Source organism: Tursiops truncatus, chromosome 2 (assembly GCF_011762595.2).
Source record: "Tursiops truncatus isolate mTurTru1 chromosome 2, mTurTru1.mat.Y, whole genome shotgun sequence".
Classification (NCBI taxonomy): Eukaryota; Metazoa; Chordata; class Mammalia; order Artiodactyla; family Delphinidae; genus Tursiops; species Tursiops truncatus.
This window is the reverse complement of record NC_047035.1, coordinates 122,418,318-122,438,135: the sequence shown is the minus strand read 5'-3', so window position 1 is coordinate 122,438,135 and position 19,818 is coordinate 122,418,318. Positions and strand designations below refer to the sequence as shown.

Genomic DNA, 19,818 nt, shown 5'->3' with positions numbered 1-19,818 from the left:
TCTGGGGCCTCCCAGGGTGCTCTTACTTAGAGTGCAGACTGTCTCAGTGCTGGAAGCTTCCGCAGGGCTCAGGCTTCAGAGAACACGAGCAGGAATCCTCCCGTGCAGCCATCATGTCTCCCCTCCCCACCATGTGGGCCATCTCCTGTAAGGACCTTATTGCCCACTTGTGGCCTCTCTGCATACCCCTGTCTCACGGCCAGTCAGTGAGCACATCACATCCTCCCAATTGTGACCATCTTCCTGAAACCCAGGAAAGCCTGTGCTGATGTTAGTGCATGTGGATCCCCCCAGCCTTTAATCCTAAAGCCAAACTCTACCTTCTCCAAGAAACTTCTTCTAAGTTCCCCCAAAGAATAGACAGCATTTGGCATAAAAGTATTATAGATCCAGGCTGGTCACCTGATGGGGGAAAATACTGGCATAAAAATACATGAGTTGTGAATCACTAGTTCCTTATACAAACCGCTTTCTCACCTGGGAAACAGGAGACAAACGGGAGAGTGTTTTGATGAGAGTTGATCGATAAATTGTGCTGAAGTATAGGTATCCCCCACTTTTCGAAAGTTCAGTTTATGCCACTTTGTTTTTACTTTTATTTATTTATTTTTTTGCGTTCACTTTTGCTAACCAAAAGAAATCCAAAGAGGATTTTTGCTTTTATGAAAAAAGGCAAAAAGCAAAAATAGCGTTTGTTTTGCAGCGAGCGGCGATAGAGGCAATGCACACCTCAAAGAGTGACACCACCAAGCTCTTTCTCTGGGAACCACACTCAGCATCTCTGTATCAAGTAGCTTTGAACTGTGTGAGCATCTGTGCTTTATCTAGATTTATTTTTGTGCATCCCTTGCCAGATGTGTTGTAAGGTAATTGCTTCTTCATTTATGCCATTTCAGGTCAGGAAAAGTTTCATAGAAACACTCTGCTTTTGGATAGTGGGGGAAACCTGTCATCCGTTTTTGCTCATTTAACCATTAATTTATGCCTAGCTGCTTCATCCAATATACCCCTAGCACAGTAAGGCCATAGTGAGACCTTGAAGAAAGCAAATGCAACAGTGAGAACAAACCCTAGAACTGGGAAGTAACTTTGCTACCCAGTGGTGACTCATGGTGGTGTTATTTTCATACTGTGAAATGAAGGGCCTTGTTGTGTAGTACAGCATGGGAACCAACAGTTAAATCGGGGGCTGTGTGCTTTCAGCCTGCTGATATATTGGGCACTTGTGAAAGTAAATAAGACACATTTAACTTTCAATATTACTTTTTTTTTTTTTTGCAGTGTGCGGGCCTCTCACTGTTGTGTCCTCTCCCGTTGCGGAGCACAGGCTCCGGACACGCAGGCTCAGCGGCCATGGCACACGGGCCTAGCCGCTCCGCGGCATGTGGGATCTTCCAGGACTGGGGCACAGACCCATGTCCCCTGCATCGGCAGGCGGACTCTCAACCACTGCGCCACCAGGGAAGCCCCAGTCGAACTTTTTACCTTCACTTCCACTATAGGTAGAAAATTTGTGAGGACATCATTTCAGAGTCCCAACTGGCACCAACGAAAGTGTTTTTCTCTTTAAAATATTTGGTTAATTAGGACTTCATTTAAAACCATCACCCTACAAGGAATGTTTGACCATCGCCAGAATCTCAAAGCATTCAGCCAGCAAAGCCAGCTTGACCTGTGGGAGGCCGGGCCATGGGCAGGGTGAGGGGATGGGCGGCCTGAAGGCCAGTGAGCACCCTGTGCGTGTGGCCCGGTGGAGTGGGTGAGGAGGCCCGCGGGCAGGCTGCCTGCCTACCCTCCCTGGTGAAGGTGCTCAGAGCCTGGGCATCTGGTCCCCTTGAGCGTTCAGAGGCGTTCAGCGGAGGAGAGAAGATGGCATTCGGGGTCATTCTTGAAATATGTGAAGATTCCACTGCATGAAGAAATGAGTGAAGGGTGTCTTCCTGATCTCACACCCAAGGTGGCCGTTCTTTGAAAGTCCTGAGCACTTCTCCTTTGCCCGTCTTTTGTTGCTCCTGAAAAGCTGAGCTCCCAGCTGAGGTGGAGGCAGTCTGTGTGATGGAGACATGGGTGCCTTGAAGGGTAGGCTGTGGTCAGAACTGGGCCATTTAGATGCACTGGAGAAAACACATGCCTGCACTTAATTTCTCCTGCTTTGGGGTCAGGGAGAATTCATGGTGGAGGGAGAGCAGAAGGTGTGTCAGGGCGGCTGTTTCTTCTGTATTAATTAGAAGACAATTATGTTTAGCAGTTTGCAGTTGCTTCTTCTCAAAGCAATATAAGGGGCTTTTCTAAGAATTAAGATAAATGTCTTGGGAAGACTATTCGAAATAACTAGCAGATGTGCTTTTCATCTTTGATTCTGAAATACCTTTTCCTCCATACTCTGGGAATTATGGGAATTTCACGTTTTCTTTTTAGTAAAGGTAGAAACTTGTTTTCATGAAGCAAATTATGAAATGTTTGCCAATTCCTAGAACTAGGTGAGTTTTGGGAAGGAAAATAGTCCAGCCTTCCTTTTTTAACCCATGGATTTAGAATTTCCTTGTGTTCTGCCCCTAGAAGGGACACATAAGCCTCCAACCTGTGGGCCCAGGTGGTGCTAGAGTGGACACAACCCACGGGTGTTGAGCCACAAGACTTCGACTTTTATCTGGAACTTTCTTATATGTTCATGCATTATTTTCCCAGTCAAAATCTGTAAATAGCCAGCTGTTCGAACTCAAACATAGCACAAAAATATGTATTAAGTGTGATGCAGGGGGTGAGCCCACTTTTTGGTGAATGCTACTATTGAAACATTGATTATGATAAAAGACTTTCTGTTTCTTAATGAGGCAGCATCTCTTTTCCCGGATCCGGACCCTTGTACAGCAGGAGGAACTCAAGGTGGTGAAGCAGGGGCCCTGAGGCCAGTGTGTGCTGGGCCTGGTGGATTCCATCTGCAGTGGGTCCTAGGGACTCAACCAGTCATTCTAAACTAGCTGGGGAGGCATCGCTGAGCGGGTATCCAGCAGGGTCCTGTGGGCCTGTGTGTAGATGTGGAGGTTGGTTCTCTCAGAACCTTCTCCCGCATCACCATTAGCTTGCCACACCTGCTGCATGTGCCTTATAAGATTTCAAAAGAGGGTTTTTACTTTTCCTCCATTCCCACCTTTCTGTTTTCCAAACCCAGGATGTATTACAATTTGAGCAAATCTAAAAAGCCAATACTTAAAATTCCTGATATTTTTATAATATTTTATACTTCTAAAGGAAATACCACATAATATTATTCATTCAGCTGTTTAACAAACATTTATTTGATTCTATATATTTAATATTCAAAAGTGCATGCTGGATAAAATTGGTTTGATTCCCAGGACAGTTCTGAGAGGTGACTTGCCTGTGTCATTAGCCACGTTTTCCAGACAAGATGACTTACGTTCATGTTCCTAGTAGTTAGGTGGCTTATCCAGGCACACTAAGTGGATGCCGGAGGCTGATTGAACATGTCTATCTTTTTAGATCTCAGGCTCTTTCTACTTGACTTCCACGTGTGTCAGTTGTCCTTGATGTGTATATCTGTGTGTACCCATCCATGTGTACGTGTGTGCACCCCCCCACACCTACAGACATACCACACACACTCATGTGCATACACCACACACACACGCCTCCCACTCGCACACATCTTGTGGCAGGGCAGTGTGCAGACAGAGCAGCAGTGTGGGTGGTACTAAGGCGTACTCAAGCCCACGTCTGGCAGATCTGTGGCTCCCAGTGTACGCTCGCAAAAGCCAAGGCCTCTGGAGGTTTGGGAATTGCCCAGCGTGGTCCAGACTGAGTGAGGTTCATTCTTGGGCTTTCTGAATTCACTGTTGGGTTTAGCAGGTGCTGCTGGTGTGTCCACTGTGGGCTATCTTGGCCTTACAAGCAGGACAGCGGCACTTCGGAACCTGAGGGTCACATCCTTATGGAACAGGTGCTAGTGACAAGGGCCCTTGGGAATGGGGACTGGACTTTGCCCGCCAGGGGTTAGAACGTCAGTGGCCAAACCCTGGTTCCCACGGACTAACTAAGGCAGAGCAGCTCGGGCTGCTTGTGTAGGTTCCATCACTCTCTTTAAAGAACTCTCCATGGTGGGTGAGTTGCTCTAGTGATGCAGTCCTTGTGTCTGAGAAGCAGAGAGGAAACTTGCAGATGCCCAGAGGGCATGAGGGCATCACAGGTCCCCTTGCTCCCTGTCGTGTCTCGTCCCTTAGCATGTAGCCCAGCAGAACCAACAGACACTGGATGAATGAATGAGTGAGTGAATGAAAGGAAGAAGGTGCCCAGCAGGTCACGAGTAATCCAGGGGTCCTAGGGGACTGTATGGCAGATGTGCCTGAGGGATGGTAAGTGGGGACCCAGCACAGGCCACAGAGTCACAACCTGACCACCTTCCCACGAACCATTGTCTCCCCTCAGACCCTAGGCTGCAGGGTCAGAGGGGGATGTGTCCCTGTGGCTGGGTCTTGCCTTGTTTCAGGAATCGTCCCCCCTCACTAGGGTCCCTTGGCCATGAGAGCACCAGGTGGGAGCTGACTTCAGGACACATCCCACTGAATATTGGCCACACCCTCCTCACATATAAAATGCACTTTTACCTGATTTCTGCTCATGATTTGTTTTAGGCAGCATAATGGTCCTCCAAAGACGTCCACCTCCTAATCCTCAGAACCTGTGAGTATTTTCATGGAAAAGCACAGTTAAGGTGGCTCATCAGATGACCTTAAGATAAAGAGATTATCTTGGCTTTTCTAGGTGGGCCCATTATAATCCCAGGGATCCTAAGGTGGAAGAAAAAAAATCAGGAGAGAGCCAGACAGATGGAGCTCAGTGAGAGAGGCCTGACGCCACGCTGGCCTTGAAGGTGGAGGAGGGGGCTGGCCTTAGAAACTGGAAAAGGCAGGGAGACGGGTTTGCCCCTGGAGCCCCCAGAAAGGGATGCGGCCCTGCTGACACCTCGATTTTAGCTCAGTGAGGCCAATGTTGGGATTCTGACCCCCAGGACTATAACATGATAAATTTGTGTGGCTTTAAGCTTCGCTCGTGGTAATCTGTTACTGCTGCCAGAGGGAGCTGGTCCATAGTCCCAGACTCTGACTCAGTGCATCCACGTGGCCCCAGCTTCAGTGAGGGAGGCCTGTGGGTCTGAGAGAAGCTGCCTCCATATTTCCCAGCCTAGTGGTTTCAGTTTTCAAGGAGGAAAGCCCAGCTCCGTGTTGCGACGTTAAAACAACACGGTCTGTACTGCAGAGACAGGCATATGCAACGTCTCCATGGTGCACTTTGCCCAATTTCTGTTCTGTTCTCAGAAGGCAAGCATCCAGTTGGAGAGTTCCCAAGTAAGTCTTGGCCCAAAAGCAACATTTTACTGACTTGAAACAGGAAAATAATTTTTAAAGTCTCCCTGGTGAACAAAGATGGCTTTGTGTGTGGTACTAGCCTGAGTCGGCCACGTGCCCTCCCGTCATGTGGAGCACGTGTTCCCTGTGTTGGTATAAAAATGTGCATGAGATCCTTCCCTTTGGAACACAGGGAGATTCTCAGCCTTTGGCCCAAGGCAAGTGGTACTGCTCGCCAGTAACGGAGATATACTGCCACGTGGCCTCTGTGTTCTGTCAGGCATGTTGGGTTCAGAGATTAGCAAGGAGGGGTCCCCATGGGGGCCCGAGGTGCCCCTCCCACCTGGTGGTGCAAAAGGACAGTAGCCTGGTGAGCAGTAGGTGCAGAAGGGGCAGGGGCAAGGTGCTTTATAGAGCGGAAAGGTGTGATTTCCTTAAAAGCAAGCTGTTCCACGCCAGGTTGAACCATTTTCAAAATGAGCACATTGAGGCCTGATGATTGGGGAACTAAGGGTGAGAGGTGTTGGCTGTCTGGGAGGTGAGTACGAGTCAGCATTCCAAAGCTCCGTGGTGGCACCTTCCCCCAGAGACTCTCACCCAAGACCCCGTCACAGCAGCCCTGAGTACACAGCCAAGCTCATCTCTGCACCCATTCCCTACCCCCACGGTACAAGCATTGTCACTGTTATCCCCACTCTGCAGATGGGGACACAGGCTCAGACACACGCCTGGCAGCACAGCTTGGAAGTGCTGACCCTGGGGTTGAACCCGGGGCCTGGGGAGCTGCTGTTCTGACTTGAAACAGGAAAATGACTTTTTATTTTCCTCACATCCCAATGTGTAGGACAGTGTGAGGGCAGTACATGTGGCTGGTTCCCCAAAGCATCTCTGTCCCCCTGGGGTCATGGCACACACTGGACTGCCTTCCCCAGCTGAGGAGAGACTGTCACTCCAAAGAGTTTTCTTTTGTTCAAGTTAGTTACCTAAGAGGAGATACATTTTCCTTTCACCCAGAATGACGCCCCAAACTCTCCTCTGTAAGGGGGACAGCATGAGGATAGTGCTGTCACTAAAGTTATTCAAATACTGGTGTTAGATTAAATGTGTGGACTTTATTTCTATATAAGCACATAGGCTCTGCTGTTGTTGAAATACTAGGAATAAAATAAAACTAAAAAATAAGGTGAGACATAGATGTTAAAAAAATTAGCCATGTATTGGTATTTGAAATAAAGTGAATTTTATTAGGATGGGTAGGAAGCCTCCCGAATGTTCCAGAGTGGGCTGCCTGACACACTTTCTACGCTACCCTAGATCAGTTTGCATTGTTGGGGGGTCCAGATGAAAGCCCTTTATGGGCGTGTCCAGTGCGGGTGGCAGCCAGAGCAGCCGAATCGGGTTTTGTCACCATGATCTGAGGACTGTTCTCTTGTTGGGTGTTTGTCATCCAGCCCCGGTGGCCCAGGAGACCTGGAAGCTGTCTCACCAGACTGGGATCACATATTGCAGGAAGTAAAAAAGCCTTTTTTCTCCTGCTGATTGGAATCTTCTTGCTGTTCTGTGCTGCCCTCCTTGTACCCTTGGCCTTGCTGCGGGTTGTCCACAGATGCGGGCGGCAGGTCGGCCCCTCTTCATGCCAGTGACCTGCTCAGAGGTGTGTCCTGGGCCTGGGGTGCCTGTCCCAGCTTTCCTGGCAGCAGGGGGATTCCTTGTGCCACTGAGGAGCCTAATATACACAGGTGTGTGTTTTGTGAATTCTTTTCTGAAAGATAACCTTTCCAAGTTACTAAAGTTTCAAGAGCCACTGAAAGAGTGAGAGGCCTTTTCAAGGCGAGTTTGAATTACTGCTGCTGCCATTTCCACCCAGGGGGCATTGTCCTGAGGCCCAGTTGGCCCATCCCAGGGGGCAGCAGGCAAGTTCCAGGCAGAGGACACCTGTCCAGGTCACTTGTGGTTGCAGCCATGCCCAGGATGCCTGCCTGACCACAGGGGCACATCCCCAGTGGAAAGAACCGGAGCGGTCCGAAGAAGGGAGAGTGCTCTCTGATGTCGGCCAGACTCAGCTTGTGCAGGAACAAAGGCTCCCTGGCCAGCTCCCTGCTATGGGAACCCCCGTGTGCTGGCCCTGGCTGTGTGTGCACACAGGGTCATGACAGAGCTGTGGGTGAAAGAGACTGTGACACTCAGCACCTGTGCTTTGGCTGTGAAACAAACCCTTTTCACAGGTCAAATTTTTCCCAGCGGATTTCATGACACACTACGTCAGTTAAGGAATAAAATGTCTCAAGAAATATTTCCAGGCAGTAATTTTAGTGCTGGTACCTACCTGGCAGTCTTTGGGAAAATAAGTATTACTATTAATAGTGGTAAAGATAATAACATATTGCTAAAACCAAAATCAGGAATCGAATTCAACGGTATTTAGATTGTTAGAGGCATAAGCAGAAACCCAAAAACATTAAAAAAATTTTTGTTCCTATTTACAAGCACTTTCAACCCCAAATCACTGAAGTGGATTGACGGAAGAGTCTGTCTCTCCCTCATCTCAAGAAGCTACGTTGAAATCCCAAAGTCGTCATTGTTACGGGTTTAGAATTGGGCCAGGGGTGACCAGTCGGCAGGCCTTCCCGCAGTGGGGCCTGTGTGACAGTCACGTCTATGGCACCCAGGCCTCATGAGGTGGGCTCCGCAGTATGATGGCGATTTGGTGCTGGGATGGTGGGAACCCCTGGCTGATTCAGTTCCTCCGAAGCGGTGTGCTTCTTAACTTTGCACATTTGTGTAGTGACAAAAGATTCTTTGAATGTAACTTACTGTAACCTGCTTGATTCCCCCAAGAAGAAAAAGAAATTTTTTTTTCTAAATAAAGATAGGCGAAAACATCTATAATTTAGCCATTCCCATTTCTTAGCATTTTTGCCCCCAATAATCTAAAATTGGAAAGCATGGGTTACATTCGTAGACGTAGAAGGCCTTCCTTCTATGCGTGTTTTTGGAGCAGCTCTCCTCTCTTCCAGCCGTGAGTCAGGGCATAGGTTTAACCCCCTCTGGTCCTCAGCATCTTCATCCTTAAAGTGGGAGTGGCACGGCACTCCCTCACAGGGCACTGCAAACATGACTGGTGACAGTGACTCTGCGGTGGCCTGTGGGGTCTGGCAGCCGTGGCACAAGGAGAAGGGGACCATCAACAGCATGGCCGAACTCACCATGTCTTTACCCAAGAAGGGGGTTAAGTCAGTTCTGAATTCCAGCATTGTTGACCGTTCTCAGAAAATTATTGGGTGAAATCAGTTTCCTGAGGTTACTGTTGCCGTTACTGCTTTACTGGAGAAAATTGGGATTGGACTCCCAAGCTGTGAATTCCAGAGGTGTCTTACGTCCCCACACAAACTGCTTCAAAAGAAATCATGTCGCCAGAGCATAGTTTGATCCATATTTTAACATCCCTTCCGTTCCAGGGGCTGAATCTTCTGAAGGACAGGGCTTGTTTGACGTCGTTCACCGTGCTTGTCATGACTGAGGGACATTTGCAATAAATCAGTTATGGAGAAATGTTATTGCGGTGAATTTTTTAGAGAACTTTACATAGAGAATAGGTTGCATGCGTGATTCCTCATTCTGGTTGGCCAGGAGGAACCCAGCATGGATTAGTCAGAGAGTGACCCAAAGGTCAGTGCTTTTCAGTGAGCCTCGGGAAGACTCCTGGTAGTGCAGTGGGAGCAGACCATCACCCCCACCGAGTGGGAAAATCCGTCTACTTCTCTGGCCCTTAGTCCCCTCAGAATGTCAAATGAGAGGAAGGGACCTTGTCATCAATGAAGCCTTCTCACTTTCAAAATTCAGATTCAGAGGAAGCAGGGGGCTCTGGGGAAATGGGGGCCTGAACCTTTCTCCTCTCCAACCTGCATGCTGGAGCAGTGGCCACAGGTCTCTGTACATCTGGACTGACCTTGGTCCATCTGGGTCCGTACAGAGCACTGGCTCAGGCTCCTGCATAGGCCACAGGCACTCGGAGAACAGCACTGGGGTGGGTGCCACAAAAGAGAGTGTCTTGGAGAAAGCCTGGGCCTGCAGAGGGCTGTGGGCCTTCAGTGGGGAAGGTGGCCGTTGGTGCATGCAAGGGTGACCTGACACTCTGGCCTCCGGGGTGCTTTTCATTTGCCCCTGAGGCTGGGAGAGGCTGCCAGTGGGAGCCCGGATGAACTTCATGCTCACTGCTCTCTTGGGGGCCGCTTCACTTTCCGTAAGGCGGGCACCTGCCATCATTTTAGAAAGCAGAGCTAACCAAGCAGAGCTAACCAAACGTGCTAACCAAGAATAGTAACCATTCCTTCAAAGGGGCCTGGCCACCAGGGAAAGGAAAATGGTTTAAGCAGAGAGAACTCATGCCCAGAGAAACAGCTGCTGAGGAAGGCTTGGGACCATAAGGAATGACTCACAGTAACTCAGGGAGCAGTGAGCACCCAGAGGGGAAGTGGGGAGGATAGTGCTGAAAACAGGAACAAATACTATAAAATACCTAGGAGTGAATTGAACAAGAAGGGCTCAAAACCTGCATGAAGAAAACTGCAGTATCTCTTTGAAGGATGTAAGCCAGCAGGAGGCTTCCTGTGGCTGTGGGTGGGAGAGTGAGTTCTCCAAGAAGAGGGTGCATGTGTTTCTGTGGTTCTGCCTGCAAGGTTCTCTTGGAATTGAATAAAATGGCCTTAGAGTTTATAGTGCCCCAGTATAGCCAAGACATTTTTGAAAAGATCAAACAGGAGGGACTTTTCGTACAGTTAGTGGAACCAGGGCTGCAGCATGAAGTTGACTGTGACTCGCAGGGGTGCAGAGGTGGCAGCAGGAAGCACCCCGTGTCACCCAGAGTGCCAGCCGGGGCCCTGCTAGGGGGCTGCCTCCACCCGGGGTTGGGGGCTCCCAGTGATGGGGCTGATCCAGCACACTGTGCAGTGGATCCCAGGGTCAGAGTGTGGACATGGAGAAAGACATGATAAACCCCAAATACATGATATTATATATGAGAATTTTAGAGTGGGTACTTAAGTTCCGTGGGGAAAGGATTATTTAATAAACAGTGTTTATACAATTGGCTGTCTGGAGGAAACAGCCTTGGACCCTCAGGTTGTACTATATAAAAATGAATATCAGTTCATTTGAACACTTGAATACTAAAAAAGAAAAGAATGCTGCACTCCCCAACAAAAAACAAAGAAGTAAACATCCAGTCTAGGGGCACAGGGGACTTTCTTAGCCAGGCCTAGAAAACTCACACATATTTAACTATAGAAAAATTTAAAACTGTTATATGACAAAAATATACTATAAGCAAACATTAAAAAACATAATTCTTTAGAGAAAAATATTTTCAAGGTAAAATAAATAGGATTAATATTTTTAATATAAAAGCTCTCACAAATTAAGTTGTCCAGAAGGAAGTAAACAATACGATAGGAAAAACAGTGGGAAAATAGGCAGTTTATTCCCAGAAGAACAGGTTAAATGGCCTGGGAGTCAGGCAGGAGCAATAAAAAGGTAAGGTGTCCTGTCTGCCTATCAGGTGGCAAGGAGAGAAAAGAAAGAAGCACTTACTGTTTGCAGAAACAGGGCGGGCAGGTACTCTTAGGTACCAAAGGAGAAGTATGTATTGTTGCAGCCACTTAGGAAAAATTGTTAAAAACACAAGACCTCTCCCAGCTTTAAGGCATTGCCTGAAATGTGAGTCATCCTGCCTGTTTCATGAGAATGTCATACCAACCAGTGAATGTAGAAGAAATTAACTTGAAAACTCTAAAAGTGCCCCCAAAGTGTTTTACATGCTTTACAAATGGGCAGTACTATTATTGGGATAAAGAGTCTGATCCCCGCATCCTGATGTCTGGTGAGCTATTTTGAGACTGTCCCATGAAACTCAGAAAAGACTGCTGTAGAAATGATTTGTCCAAAAACAAAAGTTTTATAACTCACCAAGAAGTTTCTAATTGGTCATGTTCCTTTAGGTGTCATTTTGCTGTCACAAGCTAGTACAGCTCCTGGGGAAAATTCCTTTCTTCTGGGTATGCAGTGTGGCCTTGCAGTGAATAATTGTGTGGTCCCAGCATAGTCCAGTGTGGGCTGGCAAAGTCAGCATCCAATCTTCATTCTAAAGAAGACAGAGGCCCTGTAATCCGGGGCGAGTACCGCCAGCATGCTCTGATGTTTAGTATGAGATTCCGAATCCATTAGCGTGTCTCACCGAAGGAGCAGCTGTTTCAGTTTAGGGTGGAAAGGAGACACATTCTGGACGTTGTGCAACAGATTTGGGTCTGGTGCCTGCTGCAGATTTTGCCATTTCTGTTTCAGTGCTGAGTTCTCACCCACATAATTTTTAAAATATGTTGTTTCTGTAAAGGTTATTTAATAACCCATGTTCCTGAATGTCCATCCTGGGTGCTCTGAAGTGGTGGTCCTCCACCTGGAGCGACTTTGCCCCCAGAAGGAACTTGGCTGGTAGGATTTGTGGGGAGGGGCTACTGCCCCTCTTGGGTGGGGGCTTGGTGCTGCCCAAGTCCCACAGTGCAGATAGCCCTCTGCAAAAAAAAAACGATCTGGCCCCAACGTTGCTGAGGCTGAGAAACCCTGCTTTAAAGCCATTATCTCTCTCATTCTGGGCTTTTCCCTTCTTTGCCTGTTGTGTAATTGCTAGGGACCAGGGTTCTTGGCCTCCTTAATCAATATAGAAATTGATCATAGAAATTGATCATAGAAATTGATCAGAGGCCAGACAAGAAATTCAGGCAAGGCTTTATTGGGACTCCTGCTGCAGCAGGAGGGAGCTAAAACAAGTAACAGATTCCCTTGTTTGCTCCCTGAGGGGAGGGTTGAGCTGATTCCTTATATGGGGTGAGGGTGGGGGTGTGTCCAGGGGTCGGGCCGGAGGGGTGGCTTAGGTGATCTGCCCACCCCCTTGGTGGTGGTGTGTGCAGGGGGCATGCGCAGCACCCTGCTGTTGCTCCTGACCCCCTGTTTTTGTTCCCGGCTCTTCAGAAGTGGCAGTTGGGTTTTTTTGTCTCTTTGTATCTTGTTGTCCAGAATTTGCCCCAACTGTACATACACGCAGTTATTTTTAGTTCATTATAGTTTTGTATTTTGTAGCGAGGAGAGGTTTGTCCAGGTGCAGGCATCGCAACGCTGCAGCAAAGGGTCCCAGGTCCCAGGCCTGTCTCATAATGAGTGTATATTAAATTTGGGGTAGTTTCAGAGTCTCTATGGGTCTTTTTAAAATGTTGTGAAAATTGTCCATCTCTGTCTCTCACTCTCTTCATCCCCACATACTCCTTCATTTGTCCACCATCTGAATAATGAATCCATGAAGGGTTTTCTCATCCCTAAGGCATCAGGCCTTGCCACAATGATTATTCCACGAGATTCTTGGATCTCTTGCTGCCACATTCCCATTTAGGGCTTGCCTCTCACTGCATCCTGTTTTCTCATTTGTGCTGTTTGCTTAAAAAAGTGTTGAGCAGCTCTCCCCTTGCAGGGCCAAAGGAGTACTTCACTCGGGCCATGCTTGGGAGGCCTGAGTCTAGTCGGTTTGCGTGTTTCGTGAGTTCTCTGGGCTTCTCTTTTTCTTAAAAATGTGTTTTGTGGATCTTTCTAGATACTTTATGTTTGACCCTACCTCGATCTTGAACCATTTGGAGGAAAGAACATGCATTCAACTGCATGCATCCCGATATTTCTGGCCAACTTTTTTTCTGTTTAGTAAATGAAGCACTTTACTTGGAGCTTGCCTTTCTTATCCAGGATCCGGATGTTTTACCAACAGGGGATGTGATAAACTGACAGGTAGACCTGAAGCAATTTTATGTTTGGAAAGAGCTTTCTCTTTATAGGGGAAATTGTTCCATGTCAGAGACGTTGTATGGAATGTTGCTAACCATGCGGTCTTATTTTCTCTATGATTCTACACAGCGCTGCCCATACAGGTACCCCATTCACTTAACTGTTCTGAACAATCACACCATCTTTCTAAGTTAAGAAAACAAAATCTCAGCTCTTGCTTTAATTACAAACCACAAATTAAATGTAAAATGTATAATACTTTCAAAACCAGACCTCCCCCAGGGCTTCATGGGCCCCGGAGTCAGACAGATTTGGTCCTCGCTGTGCCCCTTTCTGGGTGTGACTTTGGACAGGTCAGTCTGTCCATCCGTAAGTGAGAATGTAGTGTGAGGACTGTGTGTAAGCACTCTGCATGCTGCCTGCTCCATATGAGGGCTGCACTTAGTGGGGGGACGTACCTACTGTTCTGTTGCTCTGATTATTAAGATGATACTGATATGTGGGCGCTGACGGGGATTTGGTGTCAGCCTCCAGCTGGCGTGGGCTGAAAGCCTTGTCCCAAGCCGTTAAGCATTCGTGAACCTTGTGCAGGTGGCCCACTCCTGGAAAACATTTCCCCGTCTTTCAAGAGACTGAACTCTCCCTTAGTCAGGCAGGAAATGTGCTAGAGTGGAAAACAGGTCTGGAGGGGGAGGAAGAGGGGCTAGGAGTGTTTGGAAAAGTGACCATTGATCTTAACAGGGGTGCCGTATTCAGGTTTGTGCCACTGAAGTTTGAGGCCCCACAAAAGGAAATAAAAATACAGTGACTGTGAGCTCACATTCCATGACTGTTTGTCCAGATGTGATCACTTGGCAGTGGAAAGTGTGGCCCCTGGACTCCTGCCTGTGGTGGTGAGCGGGCACCACGAGGCCTTGGGCACATCTTCATCCTGGGCTCCCAGCCTCCACTCTCTGCCCCGCCTGCCTGCCCAGCCACCCCCACCGACTTCCCCTCCTCCGCATTCCCTCCCTCGTTGCCTCTGCCCAAGCTCACGCTGTTTCCGTCTAGCTAGCTCTCTCCCTGGTAATCACCATGACAGTGCCCATGGTCAGCATCCTGTCACCTCCATGTGTGAACCCTGAGTGCCTATCTTTATCTCTCTTGGTCTTGGAAGCATCTCCCACCCCATACGCCCACCAGCACCTTGGACTCAGAATTGCTCACAACTGGACTCTGTTCCATCCCACAGCACACCCACTTCTGGGTGAGGTCAGTGGCTCCCACATTCCAGCCACCAGGGCTGGAGACCTGGGCACCCCGTGCCTGACTCATCTAATCATTCATGGAGTCCAGTCACATCGATTGTACAGTCAAACTCCCACGCCTGGTCTTTCTTTTCTGTTTCTGTGTCTGAGTCTCCTGATCTCTTTTGCTGTGTCCTGCCTAAGCTCCGGTTTGGGCACTGCCCTTTTAGCCTCTCCCTAAATTCCACTCTTTAGTATAAGTAGTCTCCTTGGGGTGGGTGGGGTATGGGTTAGGCTAAGATTTTTTTCATCCTTCAGGAGCTAAAGTCAGATGCCCCCTCTTCCAGGAGGCACTCCCTGACTGCCTAATCAAAACAAGTGTTCTTCTCAGCCCTGAATTGTACTTAAAACATAAGTGAGAGAATTGTACTTTCATCTTTAATGCCATGTTTTCAAGTGGATTTGCTCAAACCTTAAAAACCCTCCATCTCTTCTTTCTCTTTCTCATTCTTTCCTGCCCATCCAAACCCAAGACACACTCCTTTGTTGGCCTTGTTGGGGGAGAGACAAGTTTAAGGGAGGGAAAAATCAAGGGAGGTGAGTGAGATGTGCCCTGTTTACCCCTGCACACGCGTTGCCAGCACCTGAGCAGGGTGTGGGCATGGTGAATGGTGGGAGGGCTTTGGGGAGTTCCTGTGTGTGGTTGTGAAACTTATATGCAATTGAATTAAAGGGAGCATTTTTGGAACATGAGAAAGTAGATGGTAAAATATGGCCACGTAAAGTTGTTAGATAATGTAAGGGCCAGAAAATCAAATATGTATCCAAGTTATAAGCATTTCAATCTCTCATTCATTTCCTAAATTACTGAGAAATGGAAGAGGCAAGCATCTCCAACAGCAAGATGCCCTGGGACGCTGGTTCCATGCATGTGACATGGGCATTTCATGGATACATTTAGAACTGTGGGCAGCCTGCCTCCTGGTCACTAAACTGGAATGGTCGTGTCACATTACAAGGGAGGAGTCACCTGCTGTGGGTGGAGTCAAAAATGGGTGTGCATCTTCCTCTCCCTCCTTCCTTCTGGCAGGAGGACTCTTACGTTCATGACTCCATAAATCAGGTTGGAGATCAGGGACAGTGACAGCCCAATTATTGTTGGGACTGTCCTTGTACAAGGAGGGGCAGTGGGTCACCAGGGATGTTAAATGGTTTCTCAAATTTGGAATCTGTTGTCACCTTAAAAAAATTTTCTTTTACTGTTTGGGAAAATGGTAATCCAAGAACCTAAATGAAAATTTATTTGATAACAACGCACTGAAGATGAAAGTAAAATTCACTCAATTCTGCAATGCCTTTTTTTTTTTTAAAAAAAAACTTTATCTGTTTGTTTGGTTTTATACCTTGGCCACATCGTGTTACTGAGTCCAAGCTCATAATGCTTGCTGCACGACAGGACAGGCCAGTAAATTGAGAGATGAGTTGCTGGAGCAAGGAGTAGTGACGTTATTTGGAAAGCCAGCAGATCATGAAGGTGATGGACTCCTGCCCCAAAGAACCATCTTGCCTGAGTTAAAATTCAGACTTCTTTTATACTAAAAGGGGAAGTAAAGTCAAACATTTCCTGGTTCTGGTCAGCCTCCAGAGGGGATGTGTTAATTTCTCCTCCCTGTAGTCATTCACAGGTGGGCCTGGTCAGGATGTTTCCTGTGAGCTAAACAAAGGTATTTTAGCTTAAGGCTCATTACCTGGGAGGCACGGTTCCCAGAGATGGGCCATTATGTATAATTTATGCTTAAAGGCAATGTCCCTTTAGTGATTAACTTAAAGCAAAAGCAATAGAATACAGAAGTTAAAGAAACAGATCCAGTATGGAATCAGATTTGTTTTTCCCCCCAATACAATTGGAGAGATTTATAAATACATTGTTGAAAACCCCTAGCCATTGCAGAGACAGTTTCAACACTGGAGAGGGATCATGAGTGAGGCTGAACTGGTGGGAATTCTGATGCATTTCAAAAAATAAATCATTAACAGAACAGTTCTGAGCAGGAGTCCTTGAACCATTCATGAAGAGCTACATGAAAGTAACATAGTGATCTTCAGGAAGAACCTGCTTTCAACTGCTTAAAATAATTCCTGTAAATTCCATAAGCCAGCTTACCTCCTCTTATTGGAATTGTTTACTTAGTAACTTTAAAAACATAACTAGTGGGCTTCCCTGGTGGCGCAGTGGTTGAGAGTCCGCCTGCCGATGCAGGGGACACAGCTTCGTGCCCGGGTCCCGGAAGATCCCACATGCCGCGGAGCGGCTGGGCCCGTGAGCCATGGCCGCTGAGCCTGTGCTCTGCAACGGGAGAGGCCACAACAGTGAGAGGCCCGCGTACGGCAAAAAAAAAAAAAAAAAACAAAAAACATAACTAGTACAAATAAATAGTTTGTCAGCCTAAACAACTGACCAAAAATGATGAATTAAGGGATCTTAAAATTTTGTTTACTGCTTGTCTTTAAATAAAATTTGTCACTAGTCACTCTAATATTTCCTTATTCCTTCACCCCCCACATTGTGCTGTTTTGCACAAAAAAGGCTCAGATAAGAACTTCAAAGCTCAGCAGGACTAATTATAAATGGTGTTAATTGATTTTCCCAGAAGAGGAAAGCTAATCATTAGAAGCCTCTTTTGGCCTAAGAACAGATCTTGGAAATTATATATTTAACACTCTGGCTTTACAGTTGAGCAAACAACAGGCCAAGAGGTGAGGGGTTTGGCGCAGAAAAACCGGTGGCAGTGCTTCCCTAGAAAAGACATGTTTTTGCCTGTGGCCTCCTAAGGATTCTTCTGAACAGAAGGCGTTTTTATCAGGACCCCTTTCAGCTTGGACCCCTCCCCCACCCCCGCCCCCATCTCAGAAGAATCACACTTTTTTCCACCAATGACCCTTGACCTCTTGGATCAACACTCTGGGGCAGACCTCTCAGGACACCTGAGCAGGGTACTCGGTGATGGCTGATTGCAAGGGCGGTTGTCATTCTCTTGGAGGGTCCATGCTCCATGCTTGTAATATGTATGATGTGGCCCATATTTCAAGACTACACATTTTCAGGTTTCCCCACATTTTAATATGTTATGCATACCTTCTGTTGGGCTCCCACTTTGTGAGGAGAGGGAAGTGTGTTTGGATTTTAACCAGTCTTGCTCTGCGTTCTTTTCCTATGAGGTAGTCTTTTCTCGGTATGCATATTCTAAAGCTGAGTGGGAGTTTTCCAGTTGCTGTGCCCTGAGAGGACTGAGCTGCCTCTGACTCCTGCTTCTGTGCAGAAGAAGGGAATTGTGCATATTAGTTTTCTACTGCTGTGTGATGAGTTAATATAAACTCAGCAGCTGGAGACAACTCAGATGTGTGCTGTCACAGCTTCAGGGAGCAGGCATGCAGGTGCAGGTTGGCTGGGTGCTCTGCCCTGGGTGTCACCCGCTGCAGTCCAGGCATTGGCCTGGCTGTGGTCTCGTCCTCTTCCAGGCTCATTTAGGTTCTTGGTGGAATTCAGCTCCGGTGCTGGTAGGCCTGGGGCCCCGTGCTCTTGCTGGCTGATGGCCAGGGCCACTCTCAGCTCCTGGCCCTGTTCATAAGGCCCTTCCATTGCTCTCTACACTTTAGTGTCTGACTTACTGTCTCTGGTTTAGGCCCAGTTTACAGGGCTCCTGTGGCTCTATCAGGCCCACCTGATGATTAGCTCGTAGCCCACTGACTGGTCACCTTCATTACACCTGCAGGAGTGACTCCTCCCACATTCACAGCCCTCACTTTACTTGGGGGCCGGGGGTGGGGCGCTGGCAGGGACTTGCACACCAGAGCTGGGGATCTAGGGGATGTCTCAGAATCCTGCCACCACATGGGGCAGCACCTGTGCTTAGAAGGAATATCTCAGGGGCAAACTACACAGTGCCACTTCCTAAAATTGCTGGAAACAAATGCATAGTGTTGAGGACTGGGTGATTTTAAACCTTGCATCTCAGGTGGATCCCCTGGTCCCTGGAGGAGTACAGGCACCTGCCTGGTGCAAGTTAGAATTCTGGAGTTTGCAGGGAGGCCACAGGTGGCATACACTCCTGAGACTTTTCCTATGGAGAGGAGGGGTCATGTGTCCTGTCCACCCTAGCCTGCATCCACTGTGAGCTGAGGATATAGAAGCCAGTCCTAAATTGTTTACCTGCTGCTTCTAAAATCAGTGTTCTTAGGAGGCCAGTGTTGCCGTATGGTGTTAGTGGGACTTACGTGTTTTCTCTGCGGTGCTTTTCCTGTGCACGGACACGGGGGCATGTGGTAAACAAGCCTGTGGAAGTGTCTCCTGGTGTGATGCCCTCTGTCACCTGGTCCTCTGCTGCTCTCCCCCTTCCCATCCCTGCAGGCTGGGAGCCGCCCCTTCCAGCTGGAGTCATGGGAATTGAAGTTATGGGGTGCTAGTCTGCTCTGGCTGCTGTGACAGCACCACAGACTGGGCGGCTTAAACAACAGAAGTTTATTGTCTCACAGTCTGGAGGCAGGATGTCCAAGATCAAGGCATTGACAGGACTGGTGTCTCTGGGGCCCTCTCTCCTTGGCTTGCTGATAGCCGTCTTCTCCCTGTGTCCTCACATGGTCTTCCTCTGTGCACACACATCCCTGGTGTCTCTCCCTCTCCTTATAAGGATCAGGGCCCCACCCTATGACCTCATTTTGACTCAGTCACCTCTTTAAAGACCTTATGTCCAAATACAGTTGCTGAGAAAAGGAGGACAACTTATATCTAATATGTATGTTATATGTAATGTATCTGTTATATATGTATAGACATACACATGTGAAATGTAATATATTATATATAAGTTATATAGTATATGTTACTATATAATGTATATGGTATACATATAATAAAAATAAGAGTAACGCAGGCCAGGCAGGGGTGTTGCCGGGTCAGTGTAGGGTCCACACTCAGTGCTGGAGCTCCCGCTGGAACAGTCAACCGGACTGTGGGGCTTCAATGAGGAATTTTTGTCTGTCTGTCGAGGTGATGAAGGGGTTCTGTGATGCTGTTCTTCCACAAGTGACTCCTAAGTCTGGGTTTTAAGGGTCCTGCTGCTTTAGGAGTTCCTGTGAGCTGCAGGGCCTTTCTCTTTCAGGCATCCTGGAGCTGCTCTGCTGCAGCTCCCTTTGCTTTCCATGGCTGGGACGGGTCTTCCTGCCAGGACGGTCGGTCACCGAGGTCTCCTCATCCATTGCTCTGTGTTTACAGGGGCCTGTGCGGGGGTCTCCTTCGGGCTCAAATGCCTCCATCAAAGTTAACTGTTTTCAATACGTGCTCTGCTGGAGTGGGCAAGCTAATGTTCTAAGATTTCAAGGCAGATGGAAACTGACTTTATTTTTGA

The 19,818-nt window shown here is 47.9% G+C and overlaps 1 protein-coding gene and 1 long non-coding RNA gene across 2 annotated transcripts in view; one reads left to right on the top strand and one right to left on the bottom strand.

The window, feature by feature from the left end:
- The window catches only part of ATP10A (ATPase phospholipid transporting 10A (putative)), a 177,729-nt gene that overhangs the window by 53,963 nt on the left and 103,948 nt on the right, over nucleotides 1–19,818 (top strand).
- On the bottom strand, nucleotides 583–12,170 carry LOC141278050 (uncharacterized). The gene is made up of 3 exons (XR_012330244.1): nucleotides 11,331–12,170; nucleotides 4,626–4,699; nucleotides 583–2,215 (listed from the first exon to the last, which is right to left on the bottom strand). It is a non-coding gene; the product is annotated as an uncharacterized lncRNA (long non-coding RNA).